This window comes from Tenrec ecaudatus, unplaced genomic scaffold, assembly GCF_050624435.1.
Source record: "Tenrec ecaudatus isolate mTenEca1 unplaced genomic scaffold, mTenEca1.hap1 Scaffold_57, whole genome shotgun sequence".
In the NCBI taxonomy this organism is placed as follows: domain Eukaryota; kingdom Metazoa; phylum Chordata; class Mammalia; order Afrosoricida; family Tenrecidae; genus Tenrec; species Tenrec ecaudatus.
This window is the reverse complement of record NW_027459480.1, coordinates 449,772-472,129: the sequence shown is the minus strand read 5'-3', so window position 1 is coordinate 472,129 and position 22,358 is coordinate 449,772. Positions and strand designations below refer to the sequence as shown.

At 36.8% G+C, this 22,358-nt stretch overlaps 1 pseudogene; it reads left to right on the top strand.

The window, feature by feature from the left end:
* Window positions 1-18,887: 18,887 nt before the first annotated feature.
* On the top strand, window positions 18,888-19,906 carry LOC142436749 (ribosome biogenesis protein BRX1 homolog pseudogene; annotated as a pseudogene).
* Window positions 19,907-22,358: the final 2,452 nt, after the last annotated feature.

The following is a 22,358-nucleotide window of genomic DNA, read 5'->3' as shown; positions in this document are numbered from 1 at the left end:
TACAGATAGGTAAACATATCCATAGGAGTAAAAGTTTATTTTTTGCAAGGAAAAGTATATCCTGTGAATACTTGTAGGAATCAGAACATAGTGTTTTCATAGAAGAGACTTGGGAAACTTCTAGCAGCACTAGGATATCTCAGATGAAAAATTGAATAATGTGTAGCCTTCAAGGTGTGTGAGAATAGAGTGATTTAATTTTTTCCCACTAAAGTTGAGATTTGGGGAGAAAAGTAGGATCAGCGACATGAGTGGCTGATTACATATAAATACAAAGTAAGTACAAAGTTATTGCTACGATAGTTCCAGTTGATTCACATGCATGATATATTCCAAATTAAATATTTAAATATGTCTGTGATCAGTGTGTGACTGCAGGCAAGTTCTCTCAGTAATGTGTTTATCTTAGCCTCATTAGAGTACCTTAAAAAAATCCAATTGGCTAGTGGGTGGAATAGGGGGGAGGGGAAGGGAAAAAAAGTCCAATCAAAACTGACTTTTGAAGGCATCTACTGACCAGTAAAATACAAGTCATCTTAGGGGGTCATGCCGTTGTTTTCTGTTATTCCAAAGGGATAATTTTGACAGATTTTCTTGAGGTACAGAGTACCCAGTAAGTTTTGGTGATTCCTGGAACTTAATATGAAGTTTTAAGAAAACTGTACACCTAAATTAGTGAAAAAATGGCCAGAAGTAACCAGACCCACGTCCATCTTAATGGTGCCCCTGCTCGTTCTTTAGGAGTAGCAAGGGCTCTCCTTAGAGAAATTCACTGGGAAACCACATCCTAGCTGTCCCATATCCCTAACTGTGTTGAGACTCTCCTTTTGCGCTGACCTTCGAGTTCACTATGCCTGCTGTCCTTTTGCAAGGCCTGGTTGCTCCTAAGAGCATTTCCAGAGTATGAAATCTCACCATCCTGGCTTCGAAGGAGCATTCTGATTGTACTTAGGCAATATAGATTTGTTTGCTCTTTGGGCAGACAATGGTACTTTCAATATTCTTCGCCAACACCATAATTCCACACATCATTCAGTCTTCATTATCCCTTGCCCAACTTTTTGATAGATGTGAGGTGACTGGAAATACCATAACTTGGGTCAGATGTACTTTGGTGCTCAGAGTGAGAGCCTTCCTGTTCCAGACTGAAAAACAGGCTTGTGCAGCAGATTTCTCCAGTGCAACGCACTGTTTGACTCCCTGTTGCTGCTTCCAGAGCATTGAAAGTGAATATGAGCAGAATGAAATCCTGAGCACTTCATTTTTTCCCCATTTATCATGATGCTGACTTTCATCCAGTGGTGAGCATATTTGGTTTTGGTTTTTGACATTGAGTTGCAATCCACACCGCAAGCTGAGCTCCTTGGTATTGTGTCTCAGCGAATCTTTCCAGTCCTTCTTACTTTCAACAAGCGAGTGTGTTATCTTCAAATGACAGCTTGTTAATAAGACTTTCTCCCACACTGATTCTAATCTTATTGATATCCAGCTTCTCAGATTATTCAGCAGGCATGAATATGTAGGGTGAAAGGCTATAACCCGGACATGCTACTTTCCTGTTTTTAAGTTACACCGCATTCCCCTTTTCTGTTTGAATACTGCCTCTTGTCCACATACAGGTTATGCGGGGGCACAATGAAGAGTTCTGGAATTCCCATTCTTCTCAAGGCTATCCATTGTTTGTTATGAGCCACTCAGACAAATGTATCTACATAGTTAATCAACCACAAGTCAACCTCTTTTTTGATATTCTCTGTTTTCAGCCACAATGAAATTGCTCTCAGCAATAATATCTTTCATTTTGCGTCCTTTTCTCAATCCAGCTTGAATTTCTGGCAATATACTAATGCAACCATGGTTGAATTGTTTCTGCACAAGTTTACTTGTGTGCAATATTGATTATATTGTTCAATAATGTCTCCACTCTTTTGGGTCGCCTTTCTCTGGAATAGACACATATATGAATAGCTTCCAATTGGTTAGCCAAATTCCTTGGCAAGGAAGCGTGAGGGTTTCCAAGGCTTCAACAGTTTATTAAAACATGTCAGTTGGTAGTCTATCCATTCCAGGAGCCTTATTTGTCACTGATGACTTCCGGAAGCTTAGACTTCTTTCTATACCATTGGTTCTTGATCACATGCCATCTCTTGAAAGGATTGAATATCCATCAGTTATTTTTGGTGCACTAACTGTGTGTTCCTTCCATCATAATGTGTGCCTCCTGTATTGTTGTAAGACAAGGCGGGCTACTTCTTTAAAGATTTAAAGTCTCAGAAACCCAAAGAGGCAGTTATATTCTATCTATAGGATTACTGTCAGTTGGAATTTACATGATGGAAAGAAGGCTTGGGGTTTTTTTATGTTTAATATTTTGTCCATATAATCTTTTAATATTCTAACTACAGACTTTAATTGTTTGCCTTCAGTTCTATCAGATTAACATCATACATGTATATAGAACATCCTACCTAACAACACCACAATATACATTCTTCTCTAGAATACATGGAACATTCTCCAGAAAGGAGCTTAATTTAGGCCACAATGCAAGCCTTGAGAAATTCTTAAAAATAGGAAAACAACATAGCATCTTTTCAGCTCACAGTGTTATAAAATTAAAAGTAAACAATTGGAAGATTGAGGGTAGTGGGAGTAAAATACATGGAAACTGAATAACAACTTGCTTAAAAACTGGGTAATAGAAGAAATGAAAATTTAAGATTTACTGAATCAGGTGATAGTGAAAATACAACATATCAGAATGTTTTGGGATCACAACAAAAAGAGTGCTCAGAGGCAATTTAAAGCAATGAGTACCACATCGAATGAATAAAATCAACATCGTAACCCAATATCTACAACAATTAGGATAAGAACAGCAAAATAGGCCTATAATTACTGAAAGAAAAAGAAGTTTAGAACAGAAATAAATGAAACAGCAAAGCATCAATAAAACAAGCTGTTGACTGTGTCACTGGGGCTCCAAACACTCCAGAAGAGCTGCCTCAGATGGAACTTGGTCTCTCTATGAATGGATGAGAGGAGTGAAGAAAACGGAGGATGCATGGAAACAATTGAGTCCATTGTAATGATAAATCATAGACAACCTCTGTGGCCCTAAGAGGAGAAGAACTACATGGTACTGGAATACTAGAAACAACTGTTCTGAAAGAGATCTCAAAATCATAACGAGAAGCCTTACTGGTGGTGCAGAGAGTAGTGGAACCCAAGACTACGGCCCTTAGTCACCTTCCACGTCTGGAAATGAACTCACCTCCGTGGCTCAGTATTTTAGCCAAGCGGTTGTGAGGTCAATAAGGAGAACACTGACCCTAAAGAGATATGCACACCTTAAATAAGCCACCACTTGTAGTGAAAAGGGCAGCGGCAGAGTTCAAAAGGGTGAGAAAAAAAGGAATTGAAACGGGAAATATGAAAGTGGGGTAAATGATGTTACATTATTGAAATTAATGCTATGTACCAAAACATTAATAAATTCTTTGATGGAAAACTGGTGTGCTTTTATATCTGCCCAATTTATAATAAATAGTAAAGTAATAAATTAGCCTAATATAGATAATTTAATGTTGAAAGAGTCATTTTCTGTGTTTCCACTCAAATATTAAAAGGTACCTTTTAAGGAATCTGATAGATATTTTGTTTGCTTGTTTATTTTTTGAATGAATGGCAAAAAACAAAACTAAGCTATCTCTCAAGGGTAAAATAATTGTTCAAAGACTGTTTGTCTCATTCCTATTTCCCTACTTGTTTTCCAAGCACTTTTTCACTTTTATGATTAATGATTTAAGGGATATAAAATAAATTGTTTTTCAATTAAAAATCCCATTTCATTATGTTTAATATAAGCCAATGGCCTAAACACCACAGAAATATAAATATAAAGCTCCTCTTTGGTAGTCAGAAAATTTCTACCATTCTTTTTCCTCTTTAAAATTATATTGTTAGTCCTCTGTCCCCAAAGAATTTGATCTTGCAGTCATATGCCACATAACATCTACTCAGAACATCTGACACATGTACATGTACTAGTGCAGAGTGCAAAAATCCAATTGAAGAATGGTACGTAGAGAACACAACGCTTCCCACAGGTAAGACAAGGGGAATCTAATTCCTCTTGGGTACAAGGGATCGCACTGCCCGGTCAAAATATAAAACTAAAATATGTATGCCTGGCTAGGCATAATAACCATTTATATTAATGGTACGGTTTGTTCTATTTTTAAATGTACAAAGTAACAAATATGTTTCAACTCATAGGCAGCAACATGCAATATCATGTAAGAGCACAACTCTCAAGAGTTTTAGCATTATCTCTCTGCAATTTTCCTTAGAAAATATTTCCATGATGTGCTTCATGGCTCCCGAGGAAGGCAGAATCGCTGACACTGTTAGCAGCTACATACAAAGGAAAGGCAGAAATATTGATTCAGAAGTGAAGCAAGGTTACGAACAAGAGTAAAGTGGAAAATGAGTGAATGTTATCGCTCACGATTTAGGCTTGTCCCACATGGCAATTAGGATACTCAGAAAAGGAAAAGAAATGCTCTACATTGTAAAAGATTGGCTCCACTGAAAGCAACAGGGCTAATGAATGTGCCGGGGGATCTATAGTAGATATGGACAAACTGCTAATAATATAATTTGAAAATGAAACATAAAGCGAATCCCTCTCGGCACACTCACGATCACCACTAAGCGCTAACATATTCCAGAGCCAGGCCCGGACTATTAGCTCGTGCAACATCGAAATCATCAGAAACCAAACCTGCCATTAAGTTGATGCAGAAGGACTAGGTAGAGATGACTTGGGAGTTTCCGTTTTGTCACTTCTGATGGGCATAGGAAGGCCCCGAGGCCTCTGGCAGAGTGGCTGGTGATTTCCAACCGTGCCCTTCTGGTTAGCAGCCCAACCACTATGCCACCAAGGCTCCTATGTAAATCATATAACCTCTTAGTTCTCAGAACACTATCTTGAATATTGTTCTTGGAAGTCTTTTATTGACCCCCTATCACATTTTCATCAGTAAAATATGTATGTAACGTTTATTTTTACTTTGCAAATAATTATGGACCCATCAAGTACAGTGAGTTTCCTTTTGAATCGGTGCAGGGCCAGTGGTGCTACCTTCCGTTGTACACAGTCGTTAGGAGTTAGAACTGATTCAACAACACCTTACAGCAACAAAATTACTTTTAGTATCTAATCCATCAAAAACATATCGAAATCATTATAATTAGAAACATAAAGTAATATTTAATTGCGAAATTGATTTCTTAATGAGATGGTGATGCCTTTTTAGCAATTCGTGTATATATTTATAGAAAATAGTTATTTTCATCTATTTTAAGAAAACAAAATGACTTCTGTAGGCGAGTCAGTTGGTCATAGAGCAGCCCCATATTTGGCAGGGTGTAATATTTATGGAAGAAGCCGGCCACATCTTTCCTCTGTGGAGTAACTTGTGGGTTCAAACAGCCAATCTTTCATTTAGTCGTTGAGCATTTAACCAGGAATGCTTACTTCTATCATTAATGAAGGGAAATTAATAGCCAAAAGAAGAGTATGTTAAGGTATGTTAAGTGACGGCTAAGAGCTGAATTTTCAAATGTATTGTTAAATATATTATTTACAATAGAATCTAAAATACATTTCTGTAAAATTTCCCATTCTAATATCAAACCTATAGAGTACTTCATTGACCTCCAAGTTTATGGTTACTGCAGTTTCGAGATCATGGTATAGCAAGAGGACATAATTGACAGTGGTATTCCATGAGGAAGTTGCTACGAATGGAGTTAGTAACATCATAGACTTGAACATGTGTGCATCAATGGGCCAAAAAAGGATAATAAATGTAGTAACATCAAATGATAAATAGAGCCTCATAACTGAACGTAAGGGCTTAATAAGCATGTGGAGAAATCAGAACCTTCCTCTATTACTGAGGGTGCAAAAATGGTATAGCCCCTGTGGAAAAGTCACTTGTTCTTGTCCAAGATTTTGTCTTACCAGGCCCAAATCTCCTAGGATCAAAGTGAGTAAACGGAGTTAAACCACCTCCATTGTCTCTCCAGAAAAGAAGTATCGGTCGCAGAGAAGCTGCATTCGTCATTTACGTAGCTCATGACACCAACAAAGGGGCAACAGAGAATATCAATTATGGATTAACCAACCTGTTCTCATCATTAATAAATTTCCTGAAAGGTTCGTAATTGTGTGTGCTAATATTTGCAATCCCTAGAAAGAAAATAAACTGTGAGAGAAACTACTCTGTAGTTATTACTTCTTTATCCTCTTTTAATATAAAATCCTTTGAAGTCTACAGTAAAAGCATCAGAATCTAAAGATATCAAGAGGTAAAATGTGAGAGTAAAGCCCGATAAAACTTTAATAAAAGAGGAAGGAATGACTTAGTTTGGATGTGAAATGAGTTTCCTGTGCAGACACTGTTCTAGATCCGGGTCAGCTGATATGCCGTATGCAGTTCCTTCAGAAGGCACCCAGGGATCTGAAGTAAAATTGAAAATGAAAATTAAACGAACATCATTTCCTTTAATGGATACTATTCAGATAGTACTAGTTTCATTTGTTTGTGAAAATATACTTATGGCTCTTGAATAATTTGTAAATTGCTGTGAGGAACAGGAGTGGCTTCTCCATCTCAAAAGGTTGCTGATTCCTGCTCCAGATACTTGAGACAGAGCAATGAATGATAGAGAAAACTGCCAAGCTCAGATGGAGTTTATATTCTAGGAGGGGCAGGAAAGGGAGGAGGAAGACAGAATACACATATGTATATGCATACATATTTATATACATGTACATATATGCACATGTATGTGTTTGTGATAAGGACAATGGAAAGACCACAATAAAACCAGCTAAGGAAGACTGGATATCATGGGAGTGGGCACATGGTCTCACATACATTTAAGTAGCGATACAAAAAAAGTGAGCAAGCAAACCTTATATCTCTCCAGAAAAAGCACATGATAGGTAGTGGACTAGGAAGAGTAAAGACTCTTCGGGAGCTTCGTTGGCATGTGTAAGTTCACATGACGGCAGCGAAATGAGAGCGAGCAGGAGTAGGAGGCAATGAGGTTAATGAAGTAGCAGGGACCGTCTTATCCCTTTCACCCTGAGTGATGAGTTTCACCACTGAAGGACTGTGAACAGAGGAAGGAAATAACCTTACTTCTCAAGAGGGTTATTTGTGTTTATTATACACATTGTTACAATAATATAAACAATACTTGATGATGGCTTGAAATAGAGTATAAATGATGGGGTGATGGACTTGGGTTAAGGATAGTATTTGAATGATGCAAGGTGAGAAATACAGCAGACAGAACAGGGGAAAGAAGAAGAAAGTAACAATTATAGATAAAGGTATAAATATACATATATAATGTAAATATATAAAGATATAAAAATAACTGTATCTGTCTATGTATGTATACATGTGTCAACTCAATAAATAAGCAGATGAACTTTGGGCCTCTACTTAAACCTTACCTCAGTATGAGAATGATTTATTCTAATAATGTGACAATGTGTGATACTCACCTTCCCAACACGATCACTGAAGACAAAGCAGGTGCATAAGCAAATGTAGTGAAGAAAGCTGATGGTGCCCGGCTATCAAAAGATATAGTGCCTGGGACCTTAAAGGCTTGAAGATAAACAAGTGGCTATCTATCTGAGAAGTAACAAAGTCCACATGGAAGAAGCACACCAGCCTGTGTGGTCATGAGGTGTCAATGGGAATGGGTATCAGATGTTCAAAAGCAAGCTATCAAATTGAAGGGAAGAGCATGGACAAAGTTGAGACCCAAAACCCACCTCTAAGATAATTAGATAGTACTTCATAGAAGGGCCACACGGTAGGAATGTTAAATCTAGGGAGCAGGATAACACTGATGAAACACATAACTATCCTCTAATTCTGTAACATTTCTTCCCCTTACTATTATGGTCTTTGATTTGCCTCATTAAACTTGTAGGCCTGCATATGTTCATCTGTACAATTAAGAGCGCTCCATGCATGAAAGCTAAGTAGATAACCCTTCTGTAACAGTAATGAGAGTAAAGATTCCCTGAGTGTCTGGAAGACTGGCGAGGGGGGTGGGAGGGATAATTGGGATCTGATAGTAATGATGACTGTATAACCCCACTTGAGGAGAAGGAATAACAGAATTGCTGGTCAATGGATTCACTGGATGGTGTAAGATACAGCAAATAATAATATGTAATAAAACAGGGTCTCTGGGGGTAGGGTGGGGAAGGGGGAATAAAGGGAAGCTGATATCAAAGAGTTTAAGAAGAAAGAAAATATATTGAAACTGATCGTGGTAGCATTTGTACAATTATGCTTATTTTAATTGAAATATGGATTGTTCCAATATCTGTAAGAGCTCCCAAGCTTCTTTTTTTAAAAGGAAAATATAAAAAATTTAATCTACGCAATTTGAAGTATGGAGTTGTCATTTACTATGATGAGAAAGGCTACAGAAAGAGTAGATTTGGAGATAATTTTAGGAATTTTATTTTGGACATATTACATTTAAATACCTATGAGATTTCTAAGTGGAACTGTTGAAAAGTTAGATATGTAAGTCCTGAATTCAGAGGAGGCATCTGGGATGAAGATACACATGTGAGAATCATTAGCACGGATAGGACATATGGAGAGCCTCCAGAGAAGGTTGCAGATACAAACAGAACACGAGGAATGAGGTCTAAGTGATTAGGAGCAAAAATCAAGGACAATGACAGGGATCAGCCAGTGAGACCATAGGGAAGAAACAAAAGTAACTGGTGTCCTGGAATCCAAACGAAGAATTCCACATTGGAAGAATTTCACTATAGATTAAACTGTGCCAAATAGCACAGGATTTGGAATTGCCTGTTACAGTTATGTGAAAATCATTGGTCACCTTCTGAAAGGCCTGTGTCAGTAGAATCTTGGGGCAAAAACCTAGAGTAAAGAGAGAAATTGAAGCATTTGAAGAAAATGGCAACATGTGAGTTCATGTGCACATAGTCAGACATATTAATCTATAGTAAGGATTCTAGAATACTGAAACCAATGATTACTAAAAATACAGGGTTATGGTTTTTACTTTTACCTATTGAATCAGAATCTATGAGACTGGAGCTAGAAAATATATTTGTGGTCATTTTAATATTAATCCAAAAATGAGAAAAATCTTGTGCTTAGAGAGAATTAAAATAAATTAGTAAAACCAAAAATGTCTCCAGAACCCCATTTCACTGGTATATATCAGTGAAATATATCAACCTTTTAATGAAGACTATCACCAGTTCTACACAACTTTCCAAATTATAGGGGCAATGGGAACACTTCTCTGTTCATCTTATGATGCCAACATTCCCCTGCTAGCAAACGAGCAAAGAGTTCAAGAGAACTGAAACAGATAAACAGACCTCATGAACATAAATACAAACACTCTCAGAAATATCCATATACCAATTTCAGCAATATATAAACTGACGAATAGGAAAGTCAGGTGGAGTGCATCAGAGAATGCAAATGCAGTTCAACATTCAGAAATCAATCAATAGAAAAAATCTGATTAGCAGCCTTAAAGAAAACAGCAGATGATTCGATCAATTAGTGCAGAGCAGCCTTTTTTAAAATTCAACAGGCATTCTAGATAAAAATTCTTAATAAAATAGGAACATATAACAATTCCCTTAGCCTGATAAGAGTTATATACAAAAATCTGTAGCTAACATTGTATTTAATGATGCAAACCTAAATGCTTCATCCCAAAAGTTGGGGAAAGGATAAGAATTTCTACTTTAATCAGCCCTAGACAGAAAATATGGCAAAGAAAGGAAGGAGAAATTTTTTTTAAAAAACATAAAAACACAGCAGGAGGCATAAAACCAACCCTTTTCAGAGGTGAAATATTTTTAATGTAAAAATATCTCAAAGAATCTACAAAGGACCTGTTAGAACTGGTGTTTAGCAAAGTTACAGGCCACATGATCAATTAAAAGAATGTATTTTTATGAACTAGTAATAATGAATTGGAATAAAAAATATCAAAATTAGTTCATGTAAAATATCTAAAACAACAAAATAGGAAATAATAATTACTATAATAAACCATGTATAGAGTCTGTATTCTCAGAATTATATAATACTAATTCAATAAATCAATGAAGAGACATCTAATGTTTTAATATCAAAAGTTTCAACCAATAATCATGTCAATTCTCCAAAAATTGACCTATAGAATTAAAACAATACCAATCAAAATTCCAGAAGACTGTTTTCTGGATATGAGTAAGCTCATTATAATATATGTTTGGAAAGGGGAAGGATCCTGAAGAGTCAAAGCAAGTGTGACAAATGAGAATAAAGCAGGAGGAATTATTTCACTTAATTGTAAGACTTCCTACACAGCCAGTGTAATTAAGATGACATGTTGCAGACACAGAGAAAGATATCAAGATCAATAAAGAACCCAGAAACAGAATGCTATAAAAATGACTAATTGATTTTGACAGATGTTGGAAAATATTTAATAGTTAAATAATGGATTGAAATGAAAATGCATAAAAACAGTACTAGGATAATGGGCCATTGAATTAGAAGAAAATAGTAACATCAACAAAAAAGAAGAATCTTGCCCTAAACCTCATACACAGTGCAAAAAAACAACTCAAAATGTAGCGGAGAAGTAAATAGAAACTATAAAACTATGAAAATTTTAATAGGAAAAATATAGGAGAAGTAGCTCATGACACAAGATGTTCTTAGAGATTACAGGCAAATAACAGGGGGGAAATGGTCCAGGCTTGAATCACGTGCATTGTTCATAGAAAAGGTGAATCACTAGGCTTAGTTCACGGGGTGAGCTACTCTTCTGACAGTAGCCACTGACGTCAGAAATGCCAGCGGCACTCCCCAATAGCAAAGACCCTGAACATACAGATGAAAGGGAACGAGGAGAGAGCATTTCTCCAAAGGAAACAGTCATTTTCCCCAGAGGTATTAAGAAGAAAAATCAATAGAAGCCTAGTGATACCTCTTCATATTTTTAAAAATGTTACATGGTGTTACAACCTATTTCAGAGATTAATAAACAGCGAAATCTTCTCCACTCCTAAATTCATATAATTTTGAGTCTCTACAATTCAACACTTTGATAACCTCTTTGCAATTTTACCATCCAGTAGCCAATTTACTTTGCTTTAATAAGACATATTACCAAAATACTGTACTTTCAAAGCCATAGATGCTCTCGCCCTCTCCCTCATTGCACCATGTTAAATAATGATATACATTTTCAATCTATCTATGGTGGATGTTAGAATATGGCAGCTGTATTTGTTTTGCACGATGTAAAGTGAATGATAACATCTCACAGGCTGATTTATTTCCTTCTTTTCTAGCCGCAATGCTCTTACGGTGCTATTTCAGCTTAAAAATATGGATATTGAAGCCCCAGCTGTTTCAACTCTGGAGACTAGTTCTTCCTAGGAACCAACACGTTACTTAAAATAGAAAGAAAAATACAAGACTACTTTGCAGGGCTACCTAAACCTAATAAACACCCAAAAAGAAAGAAAAACACATAAATTGGGTTTTTTTTAACATTGCAAGATTTCTTTTGGTAGGAACAAAATACGGGCATTCCCATGAAAATAACAAAATCAATTAAAGCAGGGATTCTTATTAGTGTTGTCCTTGTTATTCTCACAGACACAAAAAGACCTCATCCAAAGTTCAATTATATTTGTGGCATAACCAGTAGGTAAAGCAAATTATATATATCAAGCTAAATGTTTAGGATGTGAAGTAACAGACATTTCTTTTTAAAAATTGTTGTGTTTTATGGTTTTTTTAACTTTAAAAGAATATAACAGATTTTATCTCCATTAAGAAAATAATGCATGCAGAGGTTGAAGCAGTGATTTATACTGTGACATAATCTGTTTTTGACACAAAAAGTACTTGTCAAAAATGAGAGACAAAAAAGCAATATGCTAAGTGTTTTCAGGGGAGCAAGGAATAACTGGATTTATCAGTCGATAATACCTCTGACATAAATAATGATTGAAAAGTGACAGCTACATGATGTGATTTAGGTGCTCCAACCTCCTGCAACTAACGAGACCAGAAATATCCATTTTGTGTTTCAGAGTCATTTTGTTGTAACGTAATTGAACTCGTAGTCATTGCAACAAGTGCTATAGTAATTGCATTAGTAATGGGCCAGTCATATCGTGAATAACTTCCTTCATTGAATACTTGTGTTCACCGTGTAGCTGGTGCTCTGACTCAAAATGGGGTTCAATTTGGCAGTAGAGAAGCATAGATTTAATCCTTAATCTTCCATCTGTCTCGTATGAATAATTTTATTTTTCTGAATACAAAAAAGGAAAAGAAAAACCATGAGGTTAAATAATGATATGGAGTGTTAACTGGTCACGATTGACAAAAAAATGGTGGAAGATTAATTTTGGAAGATGTGATGTAGTTGAGAGTCTGCAGAAAGGCAGTGTACTTTCATAAAAACCAAAGATCAATGTCTGTTTCTTATGGCTCTAGGAAAAAACAATGTCTTCTCAAAATATTTTTCTCAGAAGACACAAACTGCTTTGAGACTTCAAAAACTCACATTTACACATTTTTAACTGTTTCACTCTGGTGCAAACTATGGATTTTCATACTCCAAGTTCATTTTTACATGATAGTGTGAACTAGGAATTCAAAGAGGTGGCTGGTGACTTCTTACTTTTATAAGACCACCCTGCCCACCCAACTACCAACAAAAAACCCCTAGTAGTTTGTTGAATTTATTATCCTAAAGATTTGATTTTATGCTAATATTCTGTCTTCATTTTAGTAAGGGATTTAAGGTACCTCTCTAATGCACTTAATGCTGCTATAGCATGAAGAACAAGTGTAGACAGATATCTGCTCATTGTTGTATAATCACGTGATTCGTTTTGCATGTTCAAAATTGGCTAGATGCTAACCAAACCCAATACCCTCTTGGAGCACAAACTCTAGTTCATTTTCCTTTCTCCCTCAGAGTTAGGAACGATGTGTCTGAGTTCTAGCCAATGTAATACAGAGAATTAAAGGATGCTACCGTCAGGGCCAATTCCCATTCTTTCTGTACCTTCCCTTATGACGGAACAATGTCTGATTGCTAGAGGAAGGAATAGCCAGGATACATGGAGGCCTAGCTGAATCCACAAATACACTTGAGGAAGTCTGCTCATATGGCGTGCTGTGGAGCAACAAGCTCTTCTTGTATTAAACAAATGTAGAGTGAGAATGTCTCTAATTCACTAGCGTAAAGTCGTGTTAGCTAATACATGCCTCACTCTAAAGGCGAGTTAATGTACTTATTAAGTTTAGCTTGGTCCTCTGGTGATCTACCTGAGAAGAGCTTGCCCTTGTTTCTGCTCCTCGTGGGCGTGAACCTCTCTGCACACACATATGGAATAGACTGGGCCCTAGCTGAGAGTCTGGTGAGGAGCCTGGATTAGAACTGAAAGCAGAGCCATCAGCTGCACCCGTCTGAAGTCATGTAAACCTGACTGAAATGGAAGATCTGTAAACAAGAAGAGAGCATCCTTGTGCTGAATCGTGACGTTTGGAGGTGGTTTGCCAAATGCAACAATGTAGCAATAGTGGGGTGATACAGAGAATCCTAATGTAGTGTGGTTAAGAGTACAGATTGTGAATGCAACCCGTTTTCTGTCCAATCTCTACCATTCACCGGTTACGTTTTATGGGAGCAAGTTATTTAAGCTATGCTTCAGTCATCTTAATCATAAAATGAGACAATAATAGAATTTATCTCAAAAATCGAATATGTCAAAGTTCCTACAACAGTAGCTAGCACACAGTTACTACGTTACTAGTGTGTTTGATAAATAAAATAAACCAATCAATGTGTTGAGAAAGCACTTCTATCAAGAACGTAACCACGTTATGAAGTTGTCTTATTCGAGCCCGAGAAATGTGTCCAAAGTGTGATTCTTGATTGTTGACAATAAGTGGCCTTGGAGAGAATGTTAAGCACAATTGCAATGTGCATAGGACTCCACAAGCAAGCTAAAATTAGTTTGGAAAATAACTAGAACTGTTATCCCTCTACCTGTAATTTTTGCTTCTTCTTCTTGAGTATAATTAAACCACATTTTTAGGTCTCCCTGGTAAAAAACATGGCCATTTCTACATTGGCTTCTTCGGCCGGTCGGTTCTTGGTGTGGGTTTGGCAAACGTGCTTCCCTGCTGGAGGAGAGCAACTCTAATTAATTTAGGGTTCTTAATGTAGGAGGGTGACTCTGGTAAGGTCAAGGCTAACAATTCTGTTTCAAATCAAATATAACCTCTGCACCAGGAAGGAAGTGTTTCATTCCTGTAATTTCTATTCTATCTTGAGAAAATCATTCAGTAAGCAACTTCAGATCTTAATTCTCCATTACTTACTGAAAAGTTTTGTTTGCCGCTTAGGAAGCAATGTCCAAAACACTTCTCAGAAAAGATGCTTACCCAAAAGAAACTTTAGAATTATGTATGTCCACCCTGCAGCCATGCAGGCAGGGGAAGTTCTCATGATTGAAGGCCAAATGTACCCAATGCAATGATCACTTTGTAAAAAGAAAAAAACAGCAACAAAAAAGCACTTTAGAAACTGTGTATAATCTTCCAATCAGATACACTATCACCCAATTTTGTAACTATTACTTAAATATCTACCAATTGTTGAATTTTTATTAAAACTCCATATATAAACACTGTGAATTGTCTCCCCCTTGTCTCAGTTAAGAATCCTCTGTAAATTGACGCCTCTCTCAATAAAAGCTCTTTTCTTTTCATTTCAATCAGACTCTCCCAGTTTTTTCTAAGACACTATAGTCAAAGCCAGTATAATAAAATGTTTAAGGGTTATGTTTGTTCAATTATTCCTTCAGATGAGTCAAAATCCTGTTTTTTAATTCTGGATTTAAAAACCTAGGTTTTAACAACCTAGGACTTGGGCACTGACCCAGACACTGGATTTCACTTTTCTCATCAATGACATAGAACCAATAATAGTGCTTAGGAACCCCGATGCTATCATGGTAAAGTAGTCTGATCTCTGCTGCTAACTGAAAGCTCGGTGGTTCAGCCCACCAGAGGCTCCGTAGAAGAAAAGACCAGCTGTTCTGTTCCCATAAAGGTTACAGCCCAGGAGGGTGGCACAGTTTCACTCTCACATGACTCTGTAAGTCAGAATCATCAGTACGCAATAGTATTTAGCTCCAAAAAGTTCTTTCCAGAACTGTTAGCTGCTGTATAGAAAATATTTTCATACAGTATGTAATTTACACTTGTAATTTACTATAAATCAAAACAGATTAATTATTATTAATTTGGGCAAACAATTTTATGATCTATAAGGTCAGTTTTAGCGTACTGTAGTTTGTAACTTCAAAGTATTATTTATGCAAATTCACCAAAAGGTAACCTTCTTTGTTTGATTTAGGCAAAGTGGATTTTTTAAAAAGAGAATGTAAAACCAACAAAAAACAAAACTGTAATATTTCTCTCCTGAAATACCACAAATTTCTTCAGCTTTTATGGTCATATTTTATTGTCATATCATTATAATATAAATCATAAAAAGGATTCTTTTCATTATGTCTATGTTATCTTCTATTTTATTCTTATGTAAATGTCTCTACCTTGTATTTGTTAACAATATTTATGTTATTAATCAAAAGAGCCCTCAAGTCACATTTATTTCAATAGCCAATTAATTTTAAAAGTACTGGGTGTGGATTATTTGAACCAGTAAGCCACAGTGTTTTGATCTTTTACATGAAAATAACTGTAATGCCCCAGCTTGACTGAGAAAAGATATAAAAAGAATGATTGCTATAAATCAGAAAACATTCATGACTTGCTGGAGGTGTAACAACTGTTGATTTAAAGTTTGCATCTTTGATAACATGATGCTGCTGGGAAGATAACATCTTTTTGACAAAGCGGTGAACATAAAAATTACAAGGATTTACTCAATATTTAGATATTTTCTCTGTATCACTTACAGGAAAAAATTATTGTATTCACTTACACCAAAATTGAATTATACTATACCTCATCAAGAAATTTTACAATAAATTCAGTATTTCCTTGTTACAGAGGTATACTGCAGATGTGTCACATCACAAATACAAATAACTTAAATTACCCTCAGAAATGGTCTACTATCATTATGTACAAGTAGTTTCTACTATTGCAATACAAACACAGAATCTAGCACACACCTGGGGTATTATTCATTCTCTTCTATTATCAGCTGGAAGTCAGTGATTGAAAAATTAGGTGACAAAACAGAAAAGGTATAGCATTGACTGGGGAAGAAAACACATCTCAAAAGTTAAATTTTGAAAATGTATACAAGAGAATAACGTTACCAAACAGTATGAAATAATAATAGTGTTTTTATGTATCTAAAAGTTGCTGCATTATGTACCTATCCTTCACTGTTGACTCACAAACTAGGAAATTTTATGCTGAAGTTTTGTGTTTCTCATATATCAGTGAAGTGCACACAGAACATCATCAAGGAAGAGCCATAGAATAAAATTCCAATCCTCTATTCAGAGTAAAACTAAGAGGTCAAAAGGGAAATAGAGAGCCCAGGAAAAGAAACTCAATGTTCTGACATTCTGAGAGAGAGATGAACCGTTATATAGAAAAGTGGGGTAAGAAGAAGGTGAGCGCGATGGCAGGATTAGGGATTATGTATAGGAAAACAGCAAATTGAACAGTGCAAGGTTAGCTAATCCACCCTCCAACCTAGAAAGTGATCCTCTGAAACATCTCCCTGGATAACCGTGCTGAGGCATGCTGCTCAAATACTCCTGCAAGACCACTCTGGCAAACACACATTTTGTTGCAAATAGCATCCTTGACTCCTCCATTGTTGGCTATTCAGGTTCTAAATGTTCCAGGAATGTCAGAAGGCTCCAAACAGCAGGCAGTACACTTCTGAAGGCAAAATAGAAAACAAAGTAGATAGTAGTCAAAAAGTAAATAGGTAGCTAAATAGTAATCAATGAAGCCTCGATTCAGACTCAGGTGAGTTATTTCAATCATGCCAATCACCCTAGTTTTGAGAAACTATCACACAGTAATATTGAGAATGACACAAGTAGTGATATAATATGTCTCTTCCCTTAAACGAAACTCATGTTGCTTCCTTTTTTCCTGTGAATTTCACTTAACTTATTAACAGTTTTGCTTTTTATTGAATATTTTAAAAATATTTTTTTCTCTTTACCCAAGACTTTCTTGCAATATCATTGTGCTACATACGCACTCCACTGCCCTACCCAATTGGAATATATTTTAATAATCAAATATATTTTTAATACTCAAATAAAATTATTTGAATTTTATTAAAATTAATACTCAATAATTAAAATTAATACTCAAATAAAATTATTTGAATCCCAAGCCAGGTGCTCAGGAAATTCCAAACCCCAGTTGCCTTACCTCCTAAGAACTAGATTGAGGTTGCCTACATTCCTTCTAGATAACGCTCACCCTGTAGTTTTATCCTGCGTTTCTGCCTTCATTCCTCAAGCTGTGTGTGCAAAAAAAAGTTATTGAAGGTTTCAAAAGAACAGAAAGCAGCTTTAAGTTGAACATCAGACATCATGGTTCATTAAGGGATGTTTTCAACAAATATTTAGTAGGCATCTACCGTGTGCCATCATTGTTCAAAACCATGGAGAAACGGTAGTAAACACAACAGATGAAACTCCCTGCTTTAATCAAGCTTGCAGTTTCATGAGGGAGATAGATAATAAGCAAAGTACACAAGCAAAATGTATAAATTATAGAATGATAGGTGTTATTAAAAGAGACTCTGTGGAAGAAAACAGATTTATATGAGACAGCGGGAAAGAAGATTGACTGAAGGTATTATTTTGGTAATAGAATCAAGAAAATAAGGGGGGAACCTAGATATATGCTGATAAAGTATGTCTTAGAAATAAGGAAAAAAAGACTTTGATATAGGTGTTCCCCCTTGAACTTGAGCTAGGCCTTCCCCTTGGAAGTTAGTGTTCTGGTAAGGAAGATGGTAGGACTATGGTTCTTAATACCTCCTTCCCAGAATTTCTCTCAGGTAGCAGATGAGCAACTCAGAAATTATTTTTATTTCATTAGAAAATAATGGTGGTTCTCTTTATTATAACGGAATATTATAATATTCAAAATTCTGTCTTAGAGTCTAGCTCGGTATAACTGAAAATTATTACATACATACATACACATACATAAAACCAATCTTTGTTACAACACACAAATCCAATTCCAACCTCTGGTTATAAGATCATAGCCAATTAGAGTTGTGTTAGGGCTAGGATGAGGGTGAGGGTTAGGGTTAGGGTTAGGTTAGGGATTAAAACAAGATCATAACCATCTGCCCTCACTTTGACTCTCTAGTTGTACTCCAATTGTCCACCGCCCTTGAACTCTTTAATAGAAGTGGTGCCTCCTAACTCAGAACGATTCCAGCATCTTAATTGTGAACAATGTGTTTACATTGAACCAAATTCAAAACAAAAAAAGAGTGATAAAAATAAAAACACAGAAATAATTCATCTGATGGACTAATGGATCATGTAAACATTCTAAGACAAAAACACGTAGATGGTGCATGTTTGTTGACCACTATCAACTGCTCTGAGCAGCATCACAGTAGGATGTCATGAACATGACGAGTGGAAAATGTGGAACATAATTCAAAAGCATTAAAAAGATCATATTAGATGGCATGGAAACCTGGTCATCCAAGCCAAGACATGAAAATGGAACCAAAAAGATGTCCCATCACCGGCTAAGCAGCATGACACTGCAAAGGAGGCACAAGAGGAATACATAGACCATATCCCAGGCCCTGTCAGCAAGGGCAAGTGGAAGAATAAGGATCAAGTTCTCATCTATTCTTCCAGAGGAGTAAATTTCAGAACAAGATGCTTAATGCAAGATTTAAGAATAGTGATGCCTCGTTCAAAAGCAGATACTAAAATAGATCATAAAGATAAGTTATTCGTGATTAATGAGGCCTACTAAATGAAAAACTAATAAGTGCATCTATTTTGAGGCCAAGAAAAAGCAGCATCTTTATATGTGGCTTTCAAATTCACCTCACGGACCATCTGCTAAATTCCTTGTTCAGAATAATCATACCCTAGCTGAACTCAAGTTGACTGGAAGCTGTTTGCAGGTTTCTCGGCCCCTTTTGTGTCTTGACCCTGTATTGGATGAATCCCACAGGATACTTTGTTAAAAGACTGCTAAATTCAGATCTTCTGGATGCCCCGCTGTCGCCCCAGCTGACCTCCTTGTCAGCCCTTTGTGAATCATGTGTTTGCTTTCAGCATTGTGGATAATCGGTTATGGTTGCAGAATTTCCAGATTATAGAGGAAGATGCTGCTCTGGTAGAGATAGGGAACGTTTTGTCTTAAACTTTATCCAGATTTTCCAGGGAAGGCTCAGAGCACCAACTTCATAGGAAAACCCTATTCAGTCACCAAACACGCAGCCGTATCAAGAAATCCATCACAGCTGCAAAATACAAAGCACGACAGCAAGGGAGGAGGTGCAGAAACGGAGAAAGAAAGAGCCCACGACTGAGCTGCCCATGGTCCCCTGCAGGTGTGCTCAACCCCCAGCCGAGGAAAAGTCCATCAAAATCGAGTTGGTGAAATCAGAGCCCCGGGTGGGATTGAAAACCAGGAAGAAAAAGATCTACAAAAGGCAACGAAAAATGCCACAGAAGATGAGCAGTGGGGGTGCGAAAGGAGTCCAGTTGTTTTGTATTTAATTTACATTCAGAGTGTTAATATTTCCATTATCCAGAGCTGTGTAACTCATGCAATTTTAAAGAAAAAAATGAAATACCAGAATCATTTTGTATGGATTTAATGGTGTCCGTATGTTTCTAAATAAAATGGTATCACAACTCAAAAACAAACAGGTTAACCTCTTTGAAAGATCAGGTGGGATCCCCACGAAAGCTTCAGCTCTGAGTCTGAACAGGGGATATGGGATACATGATGAAATACTGAGGGGATTGGAGTGGATTATTTTAATCATAAGGTGTATGACTCATTGTATGTAAAACTATGACCATCTCTGTAAACCTTCACCTAATTCACAGTAATTTTTAATAAAAAAGTTAAAAATATTCTATTCAGAATATTCAAAAGTAACCCCAAAGCCTTACGTTCTTAGTGGTGGCAACATTCCAATCATAATAAACTGGGTTCCTGGAGGTACTGTTTGCATTGTCTAGACATAAAAACAAAGCGAACAGAAAAGCATGGGTCTGGTTTGATGAGACCAAAAGAGTGAAGGGGAGAAGAGATCTCCCGGGCCACGTCTAACTCCCGTTGGGGGCTTTCCGAAGTGTTGTACAGCAGCAGCAGACTGTCATCAGCTGGAAGGTCCTCAAAAGGAATAGGGAGAGGCGTTTTTGGGTAAGGAAAAGATGGTACCCATCCCATGGTGTGCACCACCTCCACAACTTCTTCTAGGCCAGTAGGCTGAAATAGCCGCGTCATTTACATAAGAAGGAAAAGAAGGAAGTGAATAAATGCTGAAAAGAGTCACAACTCTCTGGAATATCAAAGACTCAGATTAGTGCTAGGGGACATCACATTGGTTCCAGCGCATGGAAACATTATGGACAGAAGACTGAAACACTGCCAGGGTCAGGCTGCATTCACAATCACTTCTATGAGTCATCCCAGTGATGCAGCCTCGGTGTGGTGCCAATGCAGGGTCATGAGGCCCTGGCTTCTCAAAGCAGGGTGGGTCATCATGACACGGATGCAGAAAAGGCTTACAGGAGCAAAGCCTTTGGGACTTGGACTTGCTGATGGGCTCTGACCCAAAATGAGAAGGAAGCACCGCAAACGCCATTGGTCATCATCAGAACTTGGAATGCATAGACTACGACGCTAGGAAATTCAGAAGTTGTGAAAAATGAAAGGAAACACATAAAGATTGATGGTCTAGGCTTTAGTGAGCTGAAATGGACTGGTATTAGCCATTTTGAATGAAAAAATCTTATGAATTATGATGCTGGGAATGATAGATTCAAGAGGAATGGTGTCTGATATATTGTCAAAAAGGACATTTCACTGCTGTTTGTGATAGCATAATATCTATCCAAATGCAAGTTAATAAGTCAATATACTATATATACTTCAGTATAAGCTGACCCGAATATCAGCCGAGGCACCTAATTTTACCACAAAAATGGCATTAAAATGTGCTGAAAAACTCCACTTATACACAAATATTTATGATAATTATTATTCAAATTTATACACCAATCACTAATGCTACTGATGCAGAAATTAAAGATTTCTACCAACTCTTCATTCTGAACTTGGTTAATTATGCAATCAAGATGCATTGATTATTATTGGAAATTGGATCACAAAAGTTAGAAGCCGAGAAGAAGGAACAGTATAGAAATGATGCTAGAGATTGCATTAGAGACTTTTGCAAGACCAATGCAAATATATTTTTTTCAAAGCAAATACCATTGTTCAATATAAAAAGTGACTGTCCACATAGACTTCTCCATATGGAATATGTAGGAAACAAAATTGATTCCATCTGTAAGAAGAAACAAGGAGGAAGCTCAATATTAGCAGGTAAGCCAGACCAGGGAATGACTGTAAAACAGGACATCATTTGTTTATATGTAATTTGACTGTGAAGCAGAAATTAAACAAGTCCACCAGAGCCAAAATAGGACTTGAGTAGATCCCACCTGAGAATATCGCAAGGACAGATTTGATACATTGAACACAACATGAACGATGAGACCTGAGTTGCTGAGACAACATCAAGAACATCATTCATCATCGTGCCTATCTATCTCCTGGAGGGTTTGTGCTCTTTCATTGCACTATTCTTTACCAAGCATGGTGTTCGTTTCCAAAGACTGCTCACCCCTGATGATATAACCAAAGTATGGGAGGTGAAGCCTTGTCACTCGCACATCCAAGGAGTATTCTGACTGGACTTCCTCCAAAAGAGATCCGAGGGTTCTTATAGGACTCCATACTACGCTCAATATGCTTCACCAACACTATAATTCAAAGCCAGGAATTCTGCTCTGAGTTTTCTTCATTGCCTGATTTTCAGCTGGGTATAAATCAATGAAAATATAATGACTTTGTGAGTCAGGAGCACTTTAGTCCTCAAGGTGATTTACTTATTTCGTTTAACATGTAAAGAGGACTTCTGCAGCAGATTTG